The sequence below is a fragment of the Phyllobates terribilis genome, unplaced genomic scaffold, assembly GCF_046119375.1.
Source record: "Phyllobates terribilis strain yellow unplaced genomic scaffold, ASM4611937v1 Scaffold_3__8_contigs__length_932513732, whole genome shotgun sequence".
Classification (NCBI taxonomy): domain Eukaryota; kingdom Metazoa; phylum Chordata; class Amphibia; order Anura; family Dendrobatidae; genus Phyllobates; species Phyllobates terribilis.
Genome location: NW_027362763.1, coordinates 831,717,534 through 831,736,793, shown reverse-complemented (window position 1 = coordinate 831,736,793; position 19,260 = coordinate 831,717,534). Strand labels below are relative to the sequence as shown.

The 19,260-nt window shown below is 45.9% G+C and overlaps 1 long non-coding RNA gene across 3 annotated transcripts in view; it reads right to left on the bottom strand.

Annotated features, from left to right (window-relative positions):
- Positions 1–257: 257 nt before the first annotated feature.
- LOC141257638 (uncharacterized) overlaps positions 258–19,260 on the bottom strand; it is a 169,435-nt gene continuing 150,432 nt past the window's right edge. For 2 of the 3 annotated variants that reach the window (XR_012318089.1, XR_012318091.1), the window contains one exon: positions 258–2,459. This is a non-coding gene — a long non-coding RNA (uncharacterized lncRNA). The remainder of the gene's footprint in view (positions 2,460–19,260) is intronic. The other variant, XR_012318092.1, reaches the window with a different exon arrangement.

The following is a 19,260-nucleotide window of genomic DNA, read 5'->3' as shown; positions in this document are numbered from 1 at the left end:
AACCTAAAACCATTGAAACTAACTCAGCCATCTACTATAGAACGTGCACGTGGCTCAGTCTTGCCAAAATCAACAACGTGCTGGCACACAAAGACCTGAAACGTAGATCAAAAGCAGAAAAAAAAATGACCGTACATTAATAGATCAACGTTTTTAGAATTTTTAATTGTTTTAGACTAGTCTTAATTATATGCATTATTTTCCATACTTTATAATTCAGTTTGTATGAAGGTGATCTAAAAAACGAACCTCAGTGCATTCATTAAAAACTGTATAAAAGGCGACTTAATTTCCTTTCAATGAAATTCCAATTAGACGAGGAAGGTGGGATTTAAATATACTGTATAATATATGAAGAGATGGGTTTAAGGCCTTACTTAACTACAGAACTGCAGCTGTGCTCTTATCTGGTTAGAGGAAAAGGGACGAACAACAATAGGAGCTAAGAAGCCCAAGTTGATGCATGGGAAAGCCATTGGTCGACCATTGTAGCCGTCCTTCTGCTGAGCAAATAGTTCAAACTGTTCATTCCCATCTTCCATTCTCTCCCCGGAACATTGTTTGTGTCCTTGCATTTCATTCTGCAAGGAAGATTGCTCCCTGGGCCTATAAGCAAACAGTCCAGAAAAGAGACGACTATCCTGTTCTTCTCCCTGGAGATCTAGCATTTTTATTTCAGCTGCAAGCTGTCAAAGAACCGGAGAGTTTATGTCAGTGGCATGAATTAATTGTGCTAAGCTGGGGCATGCGATATGTGTCACCAAATGTCCAGAAAAATAATTGTCAATAATGTTTCCTTTAGTATTTACCTCCAATCTGTTCATTTGCCGAGTGCAGAGCTTTAATAGTGCAGCCATGTATTATTCTCTGCCAATTTGAATGAACATTGCTTATGACAAATTAACCAGCTTGGCAGTAATATAGCTGGCTACAAGGAGCCAAGTATATAAAAGGGAGATTCAGCACACCGAATAACATGACATCGAGAACAGCAGTAGACCGGGCACATAGTGCAAGTAGAAATCCAGGCTCATTGTTTATTCTTACCCAAGCATTTCTTCATTTAAAGGCAAGAGAATAAATTGTCTTTGGTGATTTGGGCATTAGAAAATATCGTTTATTATTAAAGGTTGTTCCCAAAAAATCAAGGATATGGTATAAATTACTGAATTACTGATGAGTTCGAATGTCTGATCTCGAAATTAACCAGTACTATAAACAGCATAAAGAGAAAGAAAAATTACAGGTGTTCAGTCACCTTACCTCCCTGACAAAAATGCAATAAAAATACATCAGAACGTCACATGTATCCCAAAATGGTATCAATAAAAGCATTGGCCTAACAAGCGAAAAACAAGCCCTCACACAGCTCTGTTACTTTCCTTTGAGTGTTGCTGCCAGCTTATGATTGGTCTGTGTCATACAGGGAGAAAAAAATACCGCCCCCCTCTCCCACCTATGAAAAGTCTGATAGCACCCACTTGGACTTCAAAAAAAGTTAATTCATCGAGTGGCAACTTTTATTACTAATATCTCTGCGATGGAGAGGTGAAATTTAATTAAAAAAAAGAAAGAAACATTTTATTTCACCCTGCAGCCACTATTAGGCCACGGCTCCACTATCAGTATTTGGTCAGTATTCGGTCAGTATTTTTTCTAAGGAGCGGAAGTCAAAACCAGGAGTGGGTGATAAATTCAGAATAGGTGACTTGTTTGTATTATACCTTTTCTTTGATTGTTCCTCACCTGCTTTTGGCTCCCACTCCTGAAAAAAATACTGACCGAATACTGAACGAATACTGATAGTGGGGCCATGGCTTACATGCAAATTAAAACCACCTGTGGTTCAATTAATGATGATCGGTACACCAGACTTATGGCATCAGATGTGGCAAGGCGGGCTTCCCCATAATGACCTGCAGCAATTACATAATATAGTCTAATGCAGCCAATCTAGGGGGCTATCACTGCCAATATAAATGATAGGGGCCAGACAAAGAACGCCATTTTATGATTGTCCTGTGAAGGGATAAGAGCTCGGAACATACGACATAGGGATAGAAAAAGGACTACTGTGATTGTGGTGAAATACTTCAGTGCTGATGTACCAGTTTTCAAATGGAAGTGGTGCACTCAGTCTGTGAATAATAACACTGGTCAACGCAATTTTTCTCTCCAAACCATAGGAACTCCAAACTGAAGTTTAGCATTCTTTCATTGAGACCATGATCTCAAGCTCTCAATACAGGTTTTGCACACTTTGTGAGGAGCCCAATGCTTGTCTTGGTCTCCAAGTTTGACTTTGAAGTATTCAAAATACACCCTCTTAACAAAGTCAGTAATGTTGCGCCTCTGAGTCTTCACAGTAAAGTTTCCACAGATGTAACAAAAAATATTTGGATCATTTGAGCACTGTCTTCTGCAAGATGTAGAGGCCATTGCTAGATCAGCAAAACATCCTGCAGAGAAATACAAGATAAAAGTTGTTAGCTACCTGAGTTGTTCATTGAATTTCTGTCCCCCCGCCCCCACACACACACACACACCTTAGGTATTGATTCACAAACAAAAAACAGAAAACCAGCAGGATCAAAACAATAAATATCAAAATTCATTGAAACTTTCAATAAATAAAACAGTACCTGCACACGACTGTTGTGTACGTTGAAAACAGTTTTTTTACTTCATCATAAGAAATGGGAATTATGCATGTTCAAAGAAGATATTCTCATATTTATTGGGAGACTAAATGAAAACTAAATTTACCTTAGTGAACCGTATAAACCGGCACTTTTCATGCACTACTTATATTTTTCATGGAATTCATGAAAATGGGCTATATACCTATAGTGCAAAAACGTGATGTGATAGAGAAATTATAAGATCAGATTTGAATTCAGCACCCTCAAATTAGTCTAAAACTGTTCTTAAAGTCCATGCCAGAAAAAATTATTTTTTTTTGTAGACCAGTGTAACCCAAAGATTCAAGTGGTACTGTATATAGGAAAGTGCTGTAGCTGTATAATCTCAGCTGTATAAACTCACTGTGACTGAATTGATTGATCTGAGCTATACTGCAGCAATAGCACATTAATAACAGACTTTTCTTATTCTTCACTCACTGCAAACAAGGAGGACAGTAGTAACCCGCTCAGTGCTATTTTTGCAAATAAAACAAACTCCTCAAAGCACCACTTCAGAGTTTTTTATTGCAGCGATAGAGTGGCGCTGCTAATATAAGTTCCCTGTCCCTTGTCTTATACTTTCCAGCTAACATCTTCAGCTGTTCCAGGCACAGATCCTGTCGGTCTCCAGCAGCTTGTGACCTGCAGATCGCTCTAGTGGAGTTGGAGCAATCTGAAAGTCACAACTCAATGTCTATGAGAGCCAGAACTAGGCTCTCATGGACTTACATTGAGAGCTTGTAACTGTTACATCTGACTTCCAGTCAGTCAGAAGTTGCAGTCACAAGAGGGCTGCACGGTACCAGAGCAGTGCCCGGAAGAGCTGAAGACTGCGGGTAGTGTTTATAATACTAGGGTCAGGGAACTTAGATAAGTAGCACCACTGCGGCGCTAAGCTTCAAAAGAAAACGCTGGAGTGGTGCTTTAATGCAAGACTGTGTCACAGAAAGTGTGCTTCAGCCACTGTACTATGGGAAGCCATTTCTAACCTCCTAAAGAAGGATCTATATAACTGAGAAATTTAAACACATCAGTCTGCCTCACAAAGAAGGGTATGTTGTAAAAAAAAATTTTTGCACACTTCATTGGTTTAATAATCCAATATCAGGCCAGTACACGCCAACCAAATACAACTGTTGGTTACCACTGGATATCATCCATTCTCCCTTAACCATATAGGTTGAGGTCACATAGGGCTGTGTTTTCATTTGAGAGCTTAAAACGGGCTCACACCTAGGAGACTTCTGAGTGTCATACATACATTATCCAGACAAGCCTCTAGCTTAGCTACCGGGGGGGGCAGAGGGTGTGGTTGCCACCACGGGGCGCCCATTCCTTAACTTTATCCGAGTGCACAGCGCACCAATATGGTTAAGCCAGGGCTGCACAGCATGTGGCTCACCGCCGGCTCCCTTTTCCCTGTGCTCAGATGTATTTACATCTCTTACACCTGAAACATCTGAGCAACACAGCAGCGCTGGGAGGTGGGGAAGCGCTTGTCATCTCCCCGCCCTGACGTCACACACTGCTGACCTCATCGCTCAGCTGCCTTGATCACTGAGCCGCAGAGGCGGCAAGGACACGTCATGCTTGCATATTATTGGACATTGGGGAAAATTGAGAGAGGGAGCAGCGTGGGGGTAGGTAGACTATATGGAGAAGTGTTGAGAAAGTATGGAGAGGAAAGAGCATGGGGTCAATATGGAGGAGTGTGAGGACCATTTGGAGAAGTGGGGGACATTATGGAGAGGTGGGGGGGCCGTATGGAAAAATGGGAGTGTGGGGGGACCATATGGAGAAGTGGGTGTTCAATATGAAGAAGTGGAGGGACAGTATAGAGAGGTGGGAGCATAGGGGACAGTATGAGGAACAGGATGGAGAATTGGGAGCATCTGAGGACCCTATGGAGAAGTGGGAGTGTGGTGGGATTGTATGGAGAAGTGAGAGCTTGAAGGACAATATGGAGGAGTGGGAGGACCATACGGAGAAGTGGGGGGCATTATGGAAAGGTGAGAGTGTGGGGGACCGTACAGAGAAGTGGGTGTACAATATGAAGAAATGTTGGTACAGTATGGAGAGGTGGGAGCGTACGGGACAATATGGAGAAGTGGTAAAACAGGATGGAGCATAGGGGACAATATGGAGAAATCGGGGTACAGGATGCAGAATTGGGAAAGTGTGGGAACCATATGGAGAAGTGGAAGTGTGAGGGGATTGCTTGGAGAAGTAGGGGAACAGTATGTAGAGATGGGAGCGTGGGGGGGTCAGTATGGAGAGGTGAGAGCTTTGGGGACAATAAGGAGAAGTGGGGGCACAGTATGGATAAGTTGGATTTATGTACTGACAGTGGATATGGTAATTGATTTATGTACTGACCATGGTCCGGATCGTGTACAAATGTACCAATCCATAATTGATCAGAGGTCGTCATCCGGCTGAGGCGGTCACCTTTCTGCCACTGGTTCCCTACTCTGGCTGTCACCCTGCTGCCGCCGTCCCCTTGCTGCCAAAGTGGGAAAGGTAAGCGCCTTATAGGGACTTTTATTGTATATGAGGGATGTTAATGTGAAGACGGGAGGAGGGAAAGTGTGGTTCTAGTGCTGTATTAATCTACTGTCTGTGGTTCTGACACTGCATTAATTTACCAATAGTCATTCTGGTGCTGCATTCATGTACTGACTGTGGTTCTGTGTATAAGGTAGCAGTGGTCCCACCATACTGTGTATAGGGAAGCTCTGGAGACATCATACTCTGTATAAGGGAGCTGTGGGTCCACTATACTGTGTATAGAGGAGCTGTACATTGGAGGACCCAGTGGACATTATTAAATGTTAAGTGGGTATTTAAGAAGCATTATTGTTATATGGGCACTCAGGGTATTGTAACCATTAAAGGGGCAAAATGTGGACACTTTTCTAGGGCATTTTCACAAGGCATTAATATTTTCAAGGGAGCAATTTAACCATCTAGAGGGCACAAATAACACATTATTACTTTGTAAGGGGCATAGTGGTGGAGTTTAATGTGGGGCAGTAAGAGGAGGGCTATTATTGTGCCAAACAGCAGGTTCAGTAATAGGGACAAATACAGCAACAGTGGCTCAGTATTGGGATATCAGCAGGATGAGGAGTTTGTGCAAGTTGGGAATAGATGGGGACGGGGCTGGAAATGTAAGAAGTCAAATGAGTTGTTATTGTAATCTCTGCAGACGAGTTGTGACTGGAAGAAGCTGTCATATCGGTCTGGGCCAGATGGAAAAGATGGGAAAATGAACTACTCCATCAGAAAGAATGTCAACTGTAAGCTGCTGTATATAACTGTACTGTTATTACTTGTATGGTCTGCAGGTCTGATATCTTCCACTATATGGTCACCATATGGTGGTAATAACAGTGTTGGTCTTTGTGTAGAGATTCATTTTCAGTGACAGTGCAGTCATCTGCTGAGGTTCCTCTATACCCACAATCAGGGTTCACCACTGTAGTTGTACACACATTTACCTGGTTAGAGGACTATTCAGATGTTTTGCCCCCCTGAATCCGTAGCTACTAGTGTTGAGCGAGCACTAAAATGTTTGGGTGCTCGAAGCTCGGGTCGAGCTCGCCGTGATACTCGGGTGCTCGACCTGAGCAACAAGCCCAATGTTAGTCTATGGGAGACCAGAGCATTTTTGCGGCGGCACCCCCGGCAGTCTTTTAAAAGCCTAGCAAGTGCCCAAAACGAAGATGACAGTGCTCAAATGACATGGGGACAGCATGGGGATCGCCCCAGGAAGCATTTCTGCCCCCCAGGTCACTGCTGTCAACAACGTTGTCAGAGGTATTAAGCCACTTTTAAGGGCTCACAATAAAACATTCAAAAACGAAACTGAAACTGCTTTCCTGTGAAATATGTTAAGGAAGCTCCTTTCCAGGGTAAAGACTTGTGTATAAGATAAAATAACCCCCCCCCAAAAAAAAATACTCCTCCACACCTTGGGCTATGTTCACAAGTAGCATTTTTTATGCGTTTTTGCACTTTTGTATTGCTCTCAACCGTGACAATTGTATTCACCGGGAAATGTCATTTTAACATTTTACAACCTTATCTGGCCATGTGCTGTGTGACACATGCATACAATGTTAAAAAGACATGGGAACAGCATGGGGAAGACCCTGGAAGCATCTCTGACACCCAGATCACTGCCTAAAAGTGTGCCCATCAGAAGTGATCCTTGCCGCATCAGAAGATGCAGGCTTGCAACTATCCCCGTGCAAGTCCTTGTCCCAGGGCAGTGTTCAATTGTACATCCCCCATTCCTTGCAATGCAAGCGCAAATATACAGCCAACCACCCACCCACCCCCTGGCTGCAATACCATACTGCTTGCTTGCACTTGAAATTGGGCCTTTTAGGCATGTGGAGGCGGAATCTGGCCACCACGTCATGGCTGCGTTGGCGGCCTGGTATCCATACTCAGTCCCCAGCTGCCCGGCGGCCGGGTGTCCACACTCGGTCCCCAGCCGCCAGGGGGCGGCCGGGTGTCCATACTCGGTCCTGAGCCGCCCCGCGGCCGGGTGTCCACTAGTGTTGAGCCACCCCCGTAGTGTTCGAGTTCGGTTCGGTTCGTCGAACACCCGTATGTTCGCCGAACTGTTCGTCGAACACCTTCGAACACCGTTAAAACCAATGGCAGGCAAACAAAAACACATAGAGACACATAGAAAACCTTCAAAGGTGTCCAAAAGTTGCCAAACTACTCAGAAGACACAACTAACACATGGAAAAGTGACAAGTACATATAGTCATGCGAAAAGAAAAGAGGTGGAGGAGTACAAGGAGGGGGGGACACAGATATAGGCATGTCATGCCCTTCTAAAACCAAAAAAGTGCGAAGCCGACACGGCCAGTCCGTTCCTGCCCGTGCGACCTCCGTGTCGCCGGGTTTGTGCCAGAGCCGCGGTGGACCCTGACGGCCAGCCCCCCTCTCCCAATACTGGTGCCTGTCCGCTGGTGGGTTGAGCAAGCCCCCCTGCGGTGGAGGCAGGTCTAATCTTTTTAATTTAAATTGTCTCTCTAATTTGAATGAGTACACTTTAAATCCTTTTACAAGGATCTATTGGAGGGCAAGTCTCATGCCAGCAGCCGCGTAATTCCAGCTCCAGTAGCGTCCACTAAAGCTGCTGCAGTTAAAAAGCTTTTATAAGGATTGAGCTTGGCGGTCCACCGCAAGCCGTCCTACCGCCAGTCCCAGCCCCTATGCCTTGGGGTGCCTCCCTGATGCTCTTCACTGAGTGTCCCGGGGGACCGAAGCATTTCCTTTGAAAAAATTAAGTGTCGTAACTACAGGTGGTGTAGCTTGCTTAACAGCTGGGATAATCCGCTGACTAGCAGACACTGCTACTAGGCACAAAGTATTTCCTGGGCTAGATGCAGTTAAAAATTTGTAATTAGATACTCTCGTTGGATGCTGAGAAAGCATTCCATAGAGTCTCCTGGCACGCCATATATTATTCTCTTAAAAAGCTTGGGGTAGGGGTCTAGGGGACACTTTTATAGGCAAAATCACGGCCCTGTATCACAATAAGTCACCTAGGCTGAAGATAAATGGAACTGTAGAACCCCGAGGGCTCGGTTGCTACAGAGGTATTGCACCTCACCCAGAGGTGTGATATCTCACTCTCAGGTAAGGATGGAGTGTGGATCAGGACCCCGACACCTGCATGCATTACACCACATTGCCGTGGGGCAGGGCGACCAATATGCCCCTGAGATGTGCACGACAGTCCCTGTCCCTGGCTGGAGTGGGGGGAGGGAACACCGAGGAAGGGGAACACTGTAGTGCAGGAGCAGGGAGGAAGCAGTTCCTGGGTGCATTGAGAAGGGAGTATAAAAGGTGGGCACCATCTTAGTTCAGTGCAGAGAAGTCTGAGCAGAAGTGACAGGGAGCAGGGGCTCTGCATGAGCTCTGCTCCGGAGGCGGGCCTAGTAACAGAGGCCCAGGCCTGGAAGAGGGAGAAGGAAGGAAGAGGAGCGGAGAAGGCTCCAGGAATGAGGAACGAAGGGATCCCAGGGGTGCGGACGGGCAAGTCGCCACCGCATACCCGAATCCACCTGCGTGGAGGGGTCAGGCCAAAGGGGGAGACCGGTCCCCGAAACTAGTGGAGGCGGGAAACGACCCTCAGCTAGAAACCGGAGGCTGTGACATTTTATGTGGCGCAGCCCCTCGCTACACCCGCTAGGAAGGCACCACATAGGGTCAGGGAAACTGGCGCCAAGTTTACCAATAGGAGGCCCGAGGCAGCCGGACAGAAGCATTGGTAAGAAAGGCCAGACAAAGGACACACAAAGGGGGTCCTGTGAAGCGCTCCAAAGTTATCTGGGAGTTGTCTGAGCCCCTCACCTGGTGAGCACAGTACGACGTGGGCAGCCGTTACCTGCAGAAGTGGTCTGGATAATAAGAACTGTGAGTAAAGGCCCTGGACTGCATCACTGACTCCGTGTCGTTACAGCTGCTGCCCTGCACCATCACCAGGTGTGTCCAATGAAAGGCAAGACTACTTAAGAAGGCTGTCCCACATTATTAAGCAGCCTACATTTTCTGCCAAAATGGGAAAGAAAAAGGATGTGTCGGCTGCTGAGAAGCAACAAATTGTGGAGTGTTTAGGTCAAGGCATGACTACAATCAACATTGCCAAGACACTTCATCCTGATCATCGCACAATCAAGAAGTATGTAGCTGATTCACAGTACACACGTGTGCGTGCTGATAAGGTAAAATTGAGGACTCTTTCCTACAGGCAATTATGTCAGGTTAAAAGAGCAGCGGCAAAAAAGCCTTGTCATAGCAGCAGACAAGTTTTTGAAGCAGCTGGTGCCTCCAACATCCCCCAAAGAACAAGATGCAGAGTCCTTCAGAGGTTTGCAGCTGTGCGTAAGTCATCCTGTCGACCTCCTCTATCCACTGCACACAAGCAGAAACGGCTCCAGTGGGCCAAACAATACATGAAGACTGACTTCAAAACTGTTTTGTTCACGGATGAGTGCCGTGCAACGCTCGATGGTCCAGATGGATGGAGTGGAGGATGGCTGGTTGATGGACACCCCACGCAAACACGGCTACAGCGCCAACAAGGAGGAGGTGGAGTAATGTTTTGGGCTGGAATCACGGGGAGAGAGATTGTCGGCCCCTATAGGATCCCTGAAGGGGTAAAGATGAACTCCATAAATGTATGTGGAGTTTCTCAAACAGCACTTCCTGCCATGGTTCAAGAAGAAGAACCGTGTATTCCACAGCAAGATCATTTTCATGCATGATAATGCACCGTCTCATGCTGCACATAACACATCTGCATCTCTGGCTGATATGGGCATAAAAGGGGACAAACTTATGGTGTGACCCCCATGCTCCCCTGACCTCAACCCCATTCAGAACCTCTGGAGCATCATCAAAAGGAGTGTCTATGATGGCGGGAGGCAGTTCACATCTAAGCAACAGCTCTGGGAGGGTATTCTGTCCTCATGCAAAACAATTGAAGCAGAAACCATCCAAAACCTGACAAATTCAATGGACGAGAGAGTTCAGAAGCTCCGTTCGAACAAGGGGTCCTATGTGCAAATGTAACATCACCTAGAATAAAGTTTTGAGTTGAAAATTGTTTGATTTCAGTTTCTAATAACCTGCTAATGCTTATAATTTCAAAAATGACCATTTTTTTGTTCTTTATTAAAATGAAATGGTTGATCGAAGAGTGTGGCAACCCAGTAGTCAGGATTACTTCGAATTCTGACAATCTAGGGGTCATTTTGCAGGTAGTGCAGCAAGAAGGCACTCATGTGTCTTGCGCATCTAGGAGACCCAAAATTATTTTCCGGGCTAGATGCAGCTAAAAATTATTATTAATTTGAAAGCTGGTGGAGCTTAGTATAGATGGCCTAATAGAATCAGTACTGCACACTGCTACAAAGCCCAAATTATTTTCCAGCCAAGATACAGATAAACATGATTAGTCATTTTAAATCTGATGGAGCTTAGTATAGAGGGCCTAATAGAATCAGTACTGCACACTGCTACAAAGCCCAAATTATTTTCCAGCCAAGATACAGATAAACATGATTAGTAATTTTAAAGCTTAAAACGGTTGGTGAGGTGATTTTAACAAATCATCAATCTTTTACTCTCCCCAGGATGACACAGGGGTAGAAAAGTCGTTTCGGATCCATGATTTGTTCATCTTTATGAACGTGAGTCTGTCTACATTATCAGTGGAGAGCCGCGTGCGCTTATCTGTCAGCATACCACCAGCAGCGCTGAACACACGTTCAGACAGAACGCTGGCTGCAGGGCATGACAAGATCTCCAAGGCGTAAGTGGCGAGCTCCGGCCATTTATCCAGATTGGAAGCCCAAAAAGAGCAAGGGTCCAGTGACACAGTCATGGCTTCAATGTTTACTTGGAGATACTTCTGTACCATCGTCTCTAGGCGTTGACTATGTTTCTGACTTCGTGTCTCCTGTGGCCTTGCAAAGGATGGGCTAAAAAAGTGGTGAAATGATTCCGCAAAATTGATGTTACCAGCTGATACTGTGTTTCTGTTACGGTTTGAGTGCTGAACACTCGACGGTCCCACGGTTGGCAAGTTGGAACTGTGAGATTCACTACGTGCACCACCGGTGTTTTGTGGAAAAGCACATGTAAGATTCTGCAACAGTCTCTGCTGATACTCCTGCATGCATGCATCCCTTTCTATGGCAGGAATAATTTCTGAAAATTTACTTTTGTACCGGGGATCTAACAGTGTGGCACCCCAGTAGTCAGGATTATTTCTAATTCTCACAATTCGAGGGTCATGTTGCAGGTAGTGCAGCAAGAAGGCACTCATGTGTCTTGCGCATCCAGGAGCACCAAGTCCCTGTTGTGTTGGTGGCGAGGTAACAATCATGCTTCCTTCCTCTGTCCTCTCCCCCCAACCTCGCACAACAGAAATGTGATCAAGGTCTCCCTCATCTGATGAGTCTTCCATCAGTTCGTTCTCCACTTCTTCCTGGGCTCCTGCACCTTCCTCACTAGTTTGGCTGCTACCATGCGCCCTGGTAAAACCATCTTCCCCACGCTCACATGCCTGCCGCCTTGGTGCTGCCGACGGTCTGATGTTAGCCTTTCCGCATACAACTCCTCCTCCTCTACTTCCTCCACCTCTTCTTGTGCCACCACCTGACTCCGAATTCTGTTTAACATGTGCTCCAGCATGTAAATCACCGGAATAGTCATGCTGATAATGGCATCGTCAGCACTAAACATCTTCGTCGTCATTTCAAAACTGTGCAGATGGGTGCATAGGTCCCTGATCTGAGACCACTCCTCCAGCGAGATTTGCCCCACCTCTGGATCTCGTTGGCCCAGGCTATACGTCAGAACGTATTGCACCAGGGCTTGTCGGTGCTGCCACAGTCGCTGCAACATGTGCAGAGTTGAATTCCACCGGGTAGGCACATCGCATTTTAGCCAGTGAAGTGGCAGGCCCAACGACTTCAGTAGAGATGTAAGTCGCTGAGCTGCGGGATGCGAACGGCGGAAGTGAGCACACAGCGACCGTGCCCTCTGCAGAAGGCCATCTAGTCCGGGATAGTGGGCTAAAAATTGCTGGACAACCAGGTTCAACACGTGAGCCATACAAGGCACGTGTGTGACATTGCCCCAGCGAAGGGCCAAACCCAGGTTTGCAGCATTGTCGCACACGGCCTTCCCTGGTTTCAGGTCCAGTGGAGACAACCATTCATGAAACTGGTTCTCCAGAGCTGACCACAACTCCTCAGCTGTGTGACTCACATTTCCCAGACATTTCAAAGTAAAACCTGCCTGATGACGTTAAGCCCTGCTGCCAGCATAATGAGGAGGTGTGCAGGATCCCTTCTGCGCAGTTAGAAAGCTTGTGGCATGACCAGACAGGCTTTGGGTGCAGGTGGAGGACCGAGAGGAGGTTGAGGAGGCAGAAGCAGTGGAGGAACTTTGAGATAAAGAGGATTGACGCACAACTCGTGGGGACGGCAAGACTTGGACAGCAGCCCCTTGTCCTGCTGTCACCATAGTTACCCAGTGCCCAGTCAGCGACATGTAACGCCCCTGTCCATGCCTAATCGTCCAAGTGTCTGTGGTGAAATGCACCCTGTCACACTCAGAGTTTCTCAAAGAAGCGGTGATGTTGTGTGCGACATGCTGGTGGAGCGCAGGCGCACCTTTCTTTGAGAAGTAGTGCCGACTGGGCATCTGGTACTGGGGCACTGCGACGGACATAAGATCTCGAAAATCCTCTGTGTCCACCAGGTGGAAAGGAAGCATTTCTGTAGCCAAGAGCTTGCAGATGGTGAAATTCAACCTCTTAGCTTTCTCATGGCTAGGAGGAAATGGTCTTTTACTTGTCCACATGTGAGGGACCGAGGGCTGGCTGATGTCCTTAGACAGGGTTGGGAAGGGTGTCCCCAGCAAACTGCCGGTCTGTGAGGAAGATGCAGGCGGACATGTTAGGTTGCCTTGATCCAAAGGTGGTGCTATCGATGTCGGACAGCGCTCAACACCAGCTGGTGTTACCACCTCCAAAGAAAATGATGACCTGCCACTCACGCTGGCTGTTGCGGGTAAAGAGGTGGCAGGTCTGCGTCCCAAAACAGGTGTGACTGCTGTCCCCCCCAGTCACAGAGGATGAAGAGGCCGCGGATGCACAAGATGTGGCAGACGGCGGTTGGCCCGGCCTGCTAAGCCGCACTGTAGCACAGTGAGCTTCCCACTGCAACTTATGCTTCATGTCCATGTGCCGGTTCATGCATGAAGTACTCAAACTATGTATTTTTTGGCCTCTACTTAGCTTTTGCTGACAAATGTTACAGATAACACGAGTTGGGTCATCTATATCGATCTGAAAAAATGCCCAGGCTATGCAAGGCTTAGCACCCATACGACCTGAAGAGCCACCACGACTTGTGGTCAGAGGCAGAGTTGTGTTTGAGGATGCAGTTGTTGACGTGCTTCCAGTACTACGTCTCTGTCCAGGAAGGCGCAACCTGACCTCGTCGTCACTAGCATCCTCCTCCACCTCCTCTGCTGACCTCATCTCTTGGCTGACTGTGGGTTGACAGTAAGTGGGATCTCCAACCTCATCATCATCACCCTGTGTGTTATCACACCCGTCGTCCTCAGAGCCAACTTGTTCCTGCCCTGACAAAAAACTAAAGTTGTCGCTCCAATCAGGTATTTGAGTCTCATCATCGTCTTCCTCATTGTCTCCACCAACAGGAATTACAGTTTGGGAACGAGGGTCTACATTATGGTCAGAACCTTCTGCGTCTGTTCCTGGATCCGACTCATAAAGATTCTGGGCATCAGTGCAGATCATTTCCTCGTCTGGATTCACAGAAGCTCTGGAGCCGACCTCTGATTCCCAGGCTATAGTATGAGTAAACAGCTCTGCAGACTCAACCATCTGTTCTACCCCATACTCAGACGGGCAGCTGGAGACTTGGGAGCTGTGAGGAAGCAAGTGCGATTGGGGTGACACCTCTGAGGACTGGAGTATTTGTGATGTTGAAGTTGAGGTGGGGGAGAGCCCACTTAAAGGAGCACTTGATATCCGTTGAAGCATTTGCTGTTTTTGTGCCTCATCTGGAATTTGCAGTGATTGGCGTGGCCGTAAGAAAGGGATCTTATCACATTGTCTGCTAAAAGAAGTAGACATTTAAGTTTGGCTGGAAGATGGTCTTTCTTCTGCAGATGTTACTGTTGCTTTAACACCTACCCCACGGACACAACCTTTTTTCCCCCTTCCCAACACGCCTATTCCCCTTTCCACCAGCAGCAGGCCTTTTTCCACTCATTTTGGTGGTTAACTAATTCACAACTCTGGAGTTGTTTGCACAAAAAAACAATGGATGGGAACCGAACAGAGCTGAGTGGCCAAACTGTTGTATTAGGCCAAAAGTATTGGCTGGGTTAGATGCAGATAAAAATTATATTGAATTTGAACCTGATGGAGTTTAGTATAGATGGACTAATAGAACAAGTCCCACACACTGCTAGAAGCTGAAATATTTTTTCAGAGCTAGATGCAGAAAAAAAATAGATTGAATTTGCAACCTGATGGAAGTCAGTATAGATGGACTAATAGAACAAGTCCCACACACTGCTACAAGCTGAAATATTTTTTCAGAGCTAGATGCAGAAAAAAATTAGATTGAATTTGCAACCTGATGGAGGTCAGTATAGATGGACTAATAGAACAAGTCCCACACACTGCTACAAGCTGAAATATTTTTTCAGAGCTAGATGCAGAAAAAAATTAGATTGAATTTGCAACCTGATGGAGGTTAGTATAAATGGACTAATAGAACAAGTCCCACACACTGCTAGAAGCCTAAATATTTTGTTCAGAGCTAGATGCAGAAAAAAATTAGATTGAATTTGCAACCTGATGGAGGTTAGTATAGATGGACTAATAGAACAAGTCCCACACACTGCTAGAAGCCGAAATATTTTTTCAGAGCTAGATGCAGGAAAAAATTAGATTGAATTTGCAACCTGATGGAGGTCAGTATAGATGGACTAATAGAACAAGTCCCATACACTGCTACAAGCTGAAATATTTTTTCAGAGCTAGATGCAGAAAAAAATTTGATTGAATTTGCAACCTGATGGAGGTCAGTATAGATGGACTAATAGAACAAGTCCCACACACTGCTACAAGCTGAAATATTTTTTCAGAGCTAGATGCAGAAAAAAATTATATTGAATTTGCAACCTGATGGAGGTTAGTATAGATGAACTAATAGAACAAGTCCCACACACTGCTAGAAGCCGAAATATTTTTTCAGAGCTAGATGCAGAAAAAAATTAGATTGAATTTGCAACCTGATGGAGGTCAGTATAAATGGACTAATAGAACAAGTCCCACACACTGCTACAAGCTGAAATATTTTTTCAGAGCTAGATGCAGAAAAATATTATATTGAATTTGCAACCTGTTGGAGGTCAGTATAGATGGACTAATAGAACAAGTCCCACACACTGCTACAAGCTGAAATATTTTTTCAGAGCTAGATGCAGAAAAAAATTAGATTGAATTTGCAACCCGATGGAGGTTAGTATAGATGGACTAATAGAACAAGTCCCACACACTGGTAGAAGCCAAAATATTTTTTCAGAGCTAGATGCAGAAAAAAATTATATTGAATTTGCATCCTGATGGAGGTCAGTATAGATGGACTAATAGAACAAGTCCCACACACTGCTACAAGCTGAAATATTTTTTCAGCGCTAGATGCAGAAAAAAATTAGATTGAATTTGCAACCTGATGGAGGTTAATATAAAATGGACCAATAGAACAAGTCCCACACACTGCTAGAAGCCGAAATATTTTTTCAGAGCTAGATGCCACTACCTCGTGACTGCTTCGGCAGCGAGGTATCCATACTCAGTCCCCAGCCGCCCCTATTTGTCCCGGTGTGCCTTATACATAAGATTAAGCGCGCATATCAAAACATTACCTGTGCTCTCCCCAGTACCTTTAGTGGGAAGGACAGCCTATTCCGCTGTAGTGTGTGCATGCCAAACCCCTGTTCATGGTACATGCGAATATGCCTCCCACCCTGCACCTGTCATTGCAGACTTGCAACTCTCCCCGTTCAAGTCCTTTTCCCAGGGCAGTGTTCAATTGTACCTCTCCCATTCCTTGCAATGCAAGTGCAAGTATGCAGCCTGCCACCCACCCACCCCCAGGCTGCAATACCATACTGCTTGCTTGCACTTGAAATTGGGCCTTTTAGGCATGTAGAGGCAGAATCTGGCCTCCAAGTCATGGCTGTGTGTCCATACTCGGTCCCCAGCCGCCCTGTGGCCGGGTGTCCACACACGGTCCCCAGCCGCCTGGGGGCAGACGGGAGTCCATAAACGGTCCCCAGCCGCCCCTATTTCTCCTGTCAACTTCTCCCCACACACTTTTCTTAGCCCGGCCTGCTTTAGGGCAGCATTGGACGAGCCCACCAGAGAACCAGACTCCTCCGGTGGGCCCTGACTTCTCCATCAGGGGAGTTAGCATCTGCTTTGTTTTCTTGGAATGCAAGCGCATTTATGTAGTAGCGGCTAGGCCTGAGGTGGTCAGCGTTTTGGCGCATATCCTACCTCCTCCGAGGATTGCTGGATGTTTTCCTGCTACTATCCCAGTTCTATGACTCCCGTTAAAACAAAGCTTCAGATGATAAATGATGGATGAGGTGGTGGCAAAGGAGAAAGAACAGGAGGAACAGGGACCATTCACATCAATATCAGGCCAGTCAACCACATATGTCTTGTAGGATATGTTTCTGTAACAAAAGGAGCGGTTCGGCTACACAGTTATAGGGCATACAGTGAGTGCAATGCCTAACAAAAATTTCGAGGCACTCCAATGCCCCTTGGAAATGACATGGAGGTCAGAGGGCCTTAACTTAACAATTTTTTCCATTTATAGCAACTGGGTCTCCTGTACACTGTTGGCCTAAGCAGTGAATGGAAGACTTTCCAAAAATTATGAGGAACTGCAATGCCCCTTGAAACAGACGTGGATTACAGCGTACTAAAAACCTTCTACCCATTATTGGGGAGTGGGTCTCCATTAGTTTTCGCCTTGGCATTGAAAAGCAAAAGCTGACTAAAATTAGGAGGAAATGCAATGCCCGTTCGAAGAGTTGTGGAGGTTAGAGTTAATTAAAAACAAAATTTCAATGCCCCTTGGAAGAGAGGTGGAGTTCAGAGTGGTTTAACAAGACGCTTTTAATGCCCCTCAGAAGAGATGTGGAGGTCCCAGTAACTTAGCAAGACGGTTTTAATGCCCCTCGAAAGAGAAGTGGAGGTCACAGTAGCTTAACAAGACGGTTTTAATGCCCCTCGGAAAAGTGGTGGAGGTCACAGTAGCTTAACAAGACGGTTTTAATGCCCCTTACAAGAGCCACACAGTACAGCATCTTAAAAACATTATTCCCATTATTGGGGAGTGGGTCTCCCATAGTCTTTGCTTATGCCTTCCAAGCAAAAGCTGCCAAAAATTAGGATGGAGGAACTAGCAATGCCCCTTACAAGAGCCATGCAGTACAGCATATTACAAACATTATTCCCATTATTGGGGAGTGGGTCTCCCATAGTCTTTGCTTATGCCTTCCAAGCAAAAGCTGCCAAAAATTAGGACGGAGGAACTTGCAATGCCCCTTACAAGAGCCATGCAGTACAGCATATTGCAAACATTATTCCCATTATTGGGGAGTGGGTCTCCCATAGTTTTTGCTTATGCCTTCCTAGCAAAAGCTGCCAAAAATTAGGACAGAGGAACTTGCAATGCCCCGTGGAAGAGCTGTGGAGTTCAGAGTGGTTTAACAAGACACTTTTAATTCCCCTCAGAGGAGACGTGGAGGTCCCAGTAGCTAAACAAGACGGTTTTAATGCCCCTTGGAACAGTGGTGGAGGTCACAGTAGCTTAACAAGACGGTTTTAATGCTCCTCAGAAGAGACGTGGAGGTCCTAGTAGCTTAACAAGACGGTTTGAATGCCTCTTGGAAGAGACGTGGAGGTCACAGTAGCTTAACAAGACGGTTTTAATGCCCCTTGGAAAAGTGGTGGAGGTCACAGTAGCTTAACAAGACGGTTTTATTGCCCCTTACAAGAGCCATACGGTACAGCATCTTAAAAACATTATTCCCATTATTGGGGAGTGGGTCTCCCATAGTCTTTGCTTATGCCTTCCAAGCAAAAGCTGCCAAAAATTATGACGGAGGAACTTGCAATGCCCCTTACAAGAGAAATGCAGTACAGCATATTACAAACATTATTCCCATTATTGGGGAGTGGGTCTCCCATAGTCTTTGCTTATGCCTTCCAAGCAAAAGCTGCCAAAAATTAGGAGGAAATGCAATGCCCGTTCGAAGAGTCGTGGAGGTTAGAGTTAATTAAAAACAACATTTCAATGCCCCTTGGAAGAGCTGTGGAGTTCAGAGTGGTTTAACAAGACGCTTTTAATGCCCCTCAGAAGAGATGTGGAGGTCCCGGTAGCTTAACAAGACGGTTTTAATGCCCCTTGGAAAAGTGATGGAGGTCACAGTAGCTTAGCAAGATGTTTTACTGCTCCTCGGAAAAGACGTGGAGGTCCCAGTAGCTTAACAAGACGGTTTGAATGCCCCTTGGAAGAGACGTGGAGGTCACAGTAGCTTAACAAGACAGTTTGAATGCCCGTTGGAAAAGTGGTGGAGGTCACAGTAGCTTAACAAGACAGTTTTATTGCCCCCTTATAAGAGCCACACAGTACAGCATCTTAAAAACATTATTCCCATTTTTGGGGAGTGGGTCTCCCATAGTCTTTGCTTATGCCTTCCAAACAAAAGCTGTCAAAAATTAGGAGGAAATGCAATGCCCGTATGAAGAGTCGTGGAGGTTAAGTTAATTAAAAACAAATTTCAATGCCCCATGGAAGAGCTGTGGAGTTCAGAGTGGTTTAACAAGACGCTTTTAATGCCCCTCAGAAGAGACGTGGAGGTCACAGTAGCTTAACAAGACGGTTTTAATGCTACTCGGAAGAGATGTGGA